This window comes from Montipora foliosa, chromosome 10 (assembly GCF_036669935.1).
Source record: "Montipora foliosa isolate CH-2021 chromosome 10, ASM3666993v2, whole genome shotgun sequence".
Lineage (NCBI taxonomy): Eukaryota > Metazoa > Cnidaria > Anthozoa > Scleractinia > Acroporidae > Montipora > Montipora foliosa.
The window spans coordinates 32842950-32850449 of record NC_090878.1 but is presented as its reverse complement, the minus strand read 5'-3'; the positions used below and the strand labels follow the sequence as shown (position 1 = coordinate 32850449).

At 38.4% G+C, this 7500-nt stretch overlaps 2 long non-coding RNA genes across 2 annotated transcripts in view; both read left to right on the top strand.

Moving 5' to 3' along the window:
* LOC137974409 (uncharacterized) overlaps positions 1-1343 on the top strand; it is a 7064-nt gene extending 5721 nt beyond the window's left edge. Inside the window, exon 3 of the long non-coding RNA XR_011117453.1 lies at positions 1254-1343. This is a non-coding gene — a long non-coding RNA (uncharacterized lncRNA). The remainder of the gene's footprint in view (positions 1-1253) is intronic.
* Positions 1344-3045: 1702 nt separating this feature from the next.
* LOC137974408 (uncharacterized) overlaps positions 3046-7500 on the top strand; it is a 5106-nt gene continuing 651 nt past the window's right edge. Inside the window, exons 1-2 of the long non-coding RNA XR_011117452.1 lie at positions 3046-3503; positions 6549-7500. The exon at positions 6549-7500 is cut by the window's right edge and continues 651 nt beyond it. This is a non-coding gene — a long non-coding RNA (uncharacterized lncRNA). The remainder of the gene's footprint in view (positions 3504-6548) is intronic.

The window sequence follows — 7500 nt, the reverse complement described above, 5'->3', positions numbered from 1 at the left end:
TGTGCTGAATTACAGCTGTTTTGCCCACAGTTCGTTACTCCCACATTTAAGTCGATCCGCCGACACGTTTGACCGTAAATGACTGCAAGCGAGTAGAAAGTACAGTGAACAAATACAGTAGGACGTGCATTGTAGCTGCTACGGTAAATGAAAACAAACTCGAGTTTGATGACTTCACTTTTGAGAATGTCATCCACAAAACTTAATTCATTCAACAGTTTATTTTCACTGTCACAAACAACAACAAAATAATGAAAAATTCGAAACCGTTCAATGAAAAAGGCCAAGAACTTGACTGTTGTATGAAGCCAATTTATTTTCCACCTCTCCAATTCACAGGTCTGTGCGGTTTATCTTATCTAAGTTATATATTTGTGAAGTTACACCACGGTCGGCGAACATTTGCCATGAAAGCGCTTATTTTTTGTTCATGAATTAAACAATGTGTATAAATAAATCTCCTAGAGTCGCTGCTACACAAGCGGTTTTTTGCTCGCGCTGCTGATGCGATTTTTTTTAAATCTTGTTGCGTCGCCAGTGCGTGATGATAGTCTGAACAGGCAATGGGAAAGCAGGAAAAAAAAAACACTCGTCATCCAACGTGAAGGAACCCGCCTCGGGAGAATGAATCCGCAAAGAAAAAAGAAAAAGAAAACGGCTCCTTTAGGAGCCACCGAATGTAAAAAAAGTCATGACCATCTCTAGAGACGAGACTCTCATCTCGAAAGACTAGAGACTCGTCTCCCGAGACGAGACACTCGTCCGCACGGCCACTTGCAACTAAATCCAGGAATTGCACCGGTTTCACTTCACTTAGCTGAAGTAATCGACAATTACGACAATTATCCAAAGCTAATCTTTTTAAAATGGGTGCTTAGACTTATTATACTGTCAATCAACACCGTTTAAAATGGGTGTTTAGGCTTAAGTAAGAACTATTTTCAATGCTGTTTAAATATAGACCAACATACTCATTTGAAATAGTATTTTTAGGGTAAGTCTATTTGGGTAGCCTGCTGGGGTTGTCCATGGACTGGGGGTCAGTGTTTTGTCCACCACCATACATTGTAGTTGTGATTGTCTGAATTACGTTGTGCTTGCCTGAAGAGATACAGAGTCGAAAAAGGCTGATTTGTCTTTTTGTTATACGTAAATAAGTCAAATGTAAACAACCTTTGCAAATTGTAGTTTGAATTAATAAAACATAGCACTGGATTGAAACGTGTGTGTTCTTCGTTTTTTTTTTTTTAAAGGTCAACCCATGCAAATGAGCAGAATGAATCATCCTAGAGTTCCTGTACTGCCGGTAAGAAAGATTTAAAAAAGACAAAAGTGGCTCTTTTTGTTGATGGTCTTGAGATGAGTAGAGTAGTACAGTACATTGTACCACTGGAAAATTTGGACCATTTACAGACTTCATAAAATGTCTGTAAATAATAAATTTACAGACTTTAACACTTAACTCCATAAATATAAAATCTTTGTAAATTTATTTCACAGATATTTTACAGAGTTTTCTTGAGTAAAGCTCTATAAAATGTCTGTAAAATGTTTATAAATTATTGGAGCTACAACAAGAGGAAATACTTGAAATTTACAGACTTTATAAAATCTTGCAAAAATGTCTATAAATCGCAAATTTACAAAGATTTTACGCCGTTTGGTCATGTCTCATAAAATGTCTGTAAATTGCGCTCTATCATCATGCGTGTCCTGTCTAAGTTACCAAATGGTTTGGGATCTGTATGCCCTGTTCACGATGATTTTGAGTGTCGAATGTTTATTACCTAATTAAATTATATGGGAAACTGTTGAATTAGCCCTGCATGTTGCACTGAGTTCGGTTTATCAAAAGTTCGCCGGTTGCAACCTATAAAATGCCTATCGGTATGTGTTTTAATGGTTCGACTTGGATCAAGTCTTAGGCCCTGTTGATATGGAGAAAAGTTGTCCTCGGAAGATGGTCACCCTCCCAGCCGGGTCTTTAGCTAGCGTTTATGTGAGAAAAGAACTAACCTTTATTCCTGAGTCAAGAGCTGCCCGGCTCAGTTTCGATCATCAGGAGACTGGGAAGATAGTACTCGTGCATTCTCTCATCATCTTACCTCGACCAAGTTGACTCCACTGAGCGAGCCAAAGTGTTTACATGGAATAAAGTTGGCCTGGCCAGGAGGGCGACCCTACCGTTGACAAAGGGTGACCCGGCTAGGTGGGTTTCCCTTCAAGCCGCGCCATTTTTTTCCCTCATGTAAACAGTTTACTTAAACCGCATTTTATAGGGAAATGTAGGAAAAGTTGGCTGGTCCAGGGTAACTCCGGTAAGCGAGTGACCCTTCTTCCTGGGACAATTTTTCTCCATATAAACGGGTACTTAGGGCCTCACAAGATTAGACCGTTTTAATTGTTTACAACAATTGCAAAGGCCATAAAATCTATGTAAATTGCCACAACCCGGCCATAAAATAGTTTTTTTGTGTAAATTTCATGTAAATTGCTGGGATGAATCATGCAAATAACATGTAAATCAAGGCCTTTGTGATATAGGAGTCCCAGCAGAGAATGAGATTGAGAAAGTAATGTAGGCTAGTAAGCAGACTTTACCATGCTCCTTGAAAAAAGAAAAAAAAATAGCATTGGTGTTTAGCTGCCCAAATTAATCGTGCGGGTTTCAGTCAATTAACGTGGGTGCTTTCATAGCCCGTAGCTGTAGGTGAGAATTACTTCTTATGAAGTAATGATCGAAAATCCGGCAGCCATATTTGTTATTCTAAATGATTAGTATCCAGTCTCTTGAGAAAAACAGAAAAGGAAATCTCAAAAGGAACACACTCTCCTCCGTTCCATATTTTGATTGAGGAAATTTGCTCTGCACCTTTAAAGCAGAAAATTCTCCCCGGTTTTTCCACCCAAAATGAAAGCGCCCCAGGAATCGCACTGGGCTCGCAACGGGTTGTGATTGGATGTTGGCACTTAGAGAAGGATTGTGGACATTTCACAATAATTACATGATGCAACAACTTTGTCCGCCATTATGAATTGCCTCGCCCCAAAGACTCTGGGAACGAGATCGGTTTGAATTATCGGTTTGTTTTTCGCGCGGGCGATCAATGTATGTGCTCTTCCTCTCTTTTTCCCTTGTTGGACGACCAAAATTGGATCTTTGCCATTCCTTAACATTTTGTGCGGGTGAAATGGCACGCATTCCACCAAATAAACCCAGTAAACATCGACGGATTCCGGAAGAAAGGGCAACGACAATTCAGGTCAGATAATCAGCATTCGCCACAAAGATACACGCCAGTGACATAATTCAACCTCAGACAGTCTCCGAAAGGGTTAATCGGTGAAGACTTCATGGCAAAAATAGAGACCTTCTTCAAAACGTAAAGGGAGTTCTACGAACGTTTGGAACAAAGGGTGGCCTGGCCGAACAGCTACATTTAGCGAATGGGCGGGAAGATTCAAAAGATCCGAAAAGCAAAAGACTGCCGGAGGAGTTTTCGGTAAGTCGTCATCTTACTTACAAACCTGATTTAAGTTTAAATGGCTTAAAATTTTAAAGTTTTGTTCCCTTGTTCCCCGCCCAATTTACTTTCAAACTTGTACCCAGCTTTTTGCTCCCTAAAATTGTTATGTCGCCTTGTTCCTAAGACATTTTGTCATTTTTCCTCTGTTCCCCAGTTCAAAATAGCCATCTTCCCTCGTTTCCCAAAACGCCAAGGAGGGCCTCAGCACAGTCATTACTTTTGCAGACCTACTCCCTTAGTAATTTCACTTTATATTGTATTAAGGCCATTTAAGGCAATAACAATAATAACGAATAGGGAATTACATGTAATATGTGGATCTCTGTATAACCAGCCCCTTATTTGCCACTTGCAGATGCCTTGTTCTTTAAACGATGCCACTACAAGAGCACAATAGTGGCCGGTTATTCTGTAGTTACTCCCTTGTCACATGTATAACTACATGTACCTTCACTGGTTTCTCATGCACAAGGAGCCAGAGCAAGCTAAATTTTGGACTGGGCGCTTAATAAGATTACTCCTTTGACACTAGATTTCACTGAAAGGTCGGTTACACTTCAGAAGAAACCGCCTGGGAGATTATCTCGCTTTGGTCTCCCATTAATTGTCAATACCTCCGTCAATCCCACCCAAATAAAGTATCTTGATGACAAATCTTATTTCCATCAATTTGACCAAAATATAAATTATCTAATTTCTTTGATTGTCCAAGATAAGGCGGTTCTGTGTACTTGATCACTAGGTTATTGTTCCAGATGTGCTGCAACAGTATTTGCACAAATTTCGACTTCCCGACTGGGTTCTTTTGAGGCCAGAATCCCAGATGAAGGCTGGCAGACAATGATGATAAATCTGACAAAATTAAGTGGAACAGGAGCAAGTACACGAAGCTTGTAGCTATTTTAATTGACATTCTTGTGTATTTGGGAGGTGAGCAGGAGGAGCTGGGTTTTTGAGGTCTACATGTATGCACAATCACAATCCTTTCAGGTGAAACCTGGAATTACTTCTTAGTGATCTAAGTGCACAGAAAAAGCAAGTTAAAGCATGGCCTAAAAGTTGATGTGAAAGAGTATACAAAATTAAATTTACAGCTATGCTATTAATAATTAATTGTGTAGCATATACCTGAGGTATACAATCCTTAACTCACTGTCACACCATTTTACTTTGTAACCTCTTGGGTAGCATATATAATAATTTGTGAAGTATAATTTAGCTTGTTATGTGGAGCCAAGCTAATAAGCAAAAGATCATTAGGATAATTTGTCATTTGTTTTGTTTGTTAGTTTGTAAATTTTTACTAAACCGATTGACTCCTGGGAGTTTACTCTGTGTAATGCCAGATGATTTTCTGATCATTTTGTACTTTGCAACCACCTCATCGTCCCTACATTGTCACGGTGGGGTTGCTTGTGTACCTCAATGCCCCGGAGCTAGCTCAATGAGAAATTCAGCATAGGAAAGTGCTGTTTGTTGTTTTTGAGTAGAGGTCAGACTGAAACAGACTACATATAATTATGTAATAGACAGAATACAGCCTTAGGCTGCTAGCTGGATACCAGACCTGAAGTACATTGATCAGTTTCAATGTAATCTTTAAAAGTATCTATAATATTAAATTATTATTGCAAAACAGATTGCATTTTAAACAATTTCTTGTATGTGATAGTCTGTTTTTGCCTTTTGTTATCAAAAGGCACAACCAGTCTCGTTTTAATCATTTTTATTTTACCCTAACGAGTTCTGTCTCTCTCGGGTAGTCAGTCCATTTTTTACTGTTGTTATCTGAAGGCAGAATCAATTTTGTAATTTATAATTATTAAATGTACTAATGAGTTCTGTCTCTCTTGGGTAGTCAGTCCAGTTTGGACTGTTGTTATCTGAAGGCAGAACCAATTTTGTAATAATTATTATTTTGTACTAATGAGTTCTGTCTCTTGGGTAGTCAGTCCAGTTTGGACTGTTGTTATCTGAAGGCAGTACCAATTTTGTAATAATTATAATTATTTTGTGCTAATGAGTTCTGTCTCTCTTGGGTAGGCAGTCCAGTTTTGGACTGTTGTTATCTGAAGGCAGAACCAATTTTGTAATAACTATTATTTTGTACTAATGAGTTCTGTCTCTCGTGGGTAGTCAGTCCAGTTTTGGACTGTTGTTATCTGAAGGCAGAACCAATTTTGTAATAATAATTATTTTGTGCTAACGAGTTCTGTCTCTGTTGGGTAGTCAGTCCAGTTTGGACTGTTGTTATCTGAAGGCAGAACCAATTTTGGAATAATTATTATTTTGCGCTAACGAGTTCTGTCTCTCTTGGGTAGTCAGTCCAGTTTGGACTGTTGTTATCTGAAGGCAGAACCAATTTTGTAATAATTATTATTTTGTACTAATAAGTTCTGTCTCTCTTGGGTAGTCAGTCCAGTTTTGGACTGTAGTTACATGTATCTGAAGGCAGAACCAATTTTGTACATACAAAGCATATGTAAATTGAAAATAACTGAACTCAAAAAGCGAGTTATGCATATTTGCCACAGTGTTGCAGAATTGTGCGAGCAAGAATTACTCTAAAATCCTCGCGAGAATTGCTGCACGCCACACGAGCTACACGGGGCAAAGTCTCTGGAAAACGTTCCCTGAATGACGTTTTGTGGATTTATGCTTCTCCGTTGTGACTTAAAAGGTGTAAAAAACGTTACTGAATATGTCAGAAGCGGACTCTGATGCGATATCTGCGACACCTAAACTTGCGAAATGAGTTCTTGAGCTACACGTAATGATTAGCTAAGGGTGATTTCAAATCACCGTAAGCTCATTTGCATATATTTTTTTGTCGGCCTAAGCTTGTCATGGTAAGATACAAGTTTCTTGCAATAATTCCTTTAGCTCTTAGCTTCATTATTCAGTTTCACCTACACAGGAACATTGCTCATGAATGGCAAAGTGATTTGTTACAACATTCTTCGAAAATGATATTATGAAATTATATAAATTGATTGATTGACTGGTGTGACTCTTTTCCAGGGCCTTCATGTACTTCAACCACAAGATGCAGTGCTGAAGGAAATTGAGCATTGAAATTTAATTGGAGGGAATTTCCTGAGATGCAAGAAACAGACAGTGCTGATTGCAAATTGTGATACAATTGTGAATAATAATTGATGTCTTTGTGTCAAAACTTGGGAGGGTAGAGGTTTCATTGCCATTTTGGATATACCTTGTGAACATTATTAAGTCAAACTGTTTTAGCTGGGTCAAGTAAATTTGTTCCAGACATCAGGTAATTATGGACGAGTCGAATGCTCTCACAATGAACTGGGTGAATACAAGGGAGAAATATTCACTGCAACAAAATCAGTGACTTCTCTGTTCATATACTGTAAGTCTTTTGACAAAAATCAAGAAAGGTTTCACTGTCCCTTCGGTCTGAGGAAATTGTCAGTCATCGTTCAATGGCAAATAGATCAAACACAAGTGATATCTTTCTAATAAACACATCTCCATGTGGCAACAATGATTTAAAGATAATTAGTCATAGCATACTAATTTGTAGTATTTTTTATCTGAACTGGCGGGTGGCACACCTCATACAGTTCGATGTAACTTGTAAATTCGGTCTAACTATGCAGTTAATTTGTCATAGTATACTAATTCGTAGTATTTTTCATCTGAACTGGCGGGTGGCACACCTCATACAGTTCGATGTAACTTGTAAATTCGGTCTAACCATACAGTTCATTTGTCATAGTATACTAATTTGTAGTATTTTTCATCGGAACTGGCAGGTGGCGCACCTCATACAGTTCCATGTACACTGTAACTTGTAAATTCGGTCTAACCATGCAGTTAATTTGTCATAGTATACTAATTTGTAGTATTTTTCATCGGAACTGGCGGGTGGCGCACCTCATACAGTTCCATGTAACTTGTAAATTCGGTCTAACCATGCAGTTAATTTGTCATAGTATACTAATTT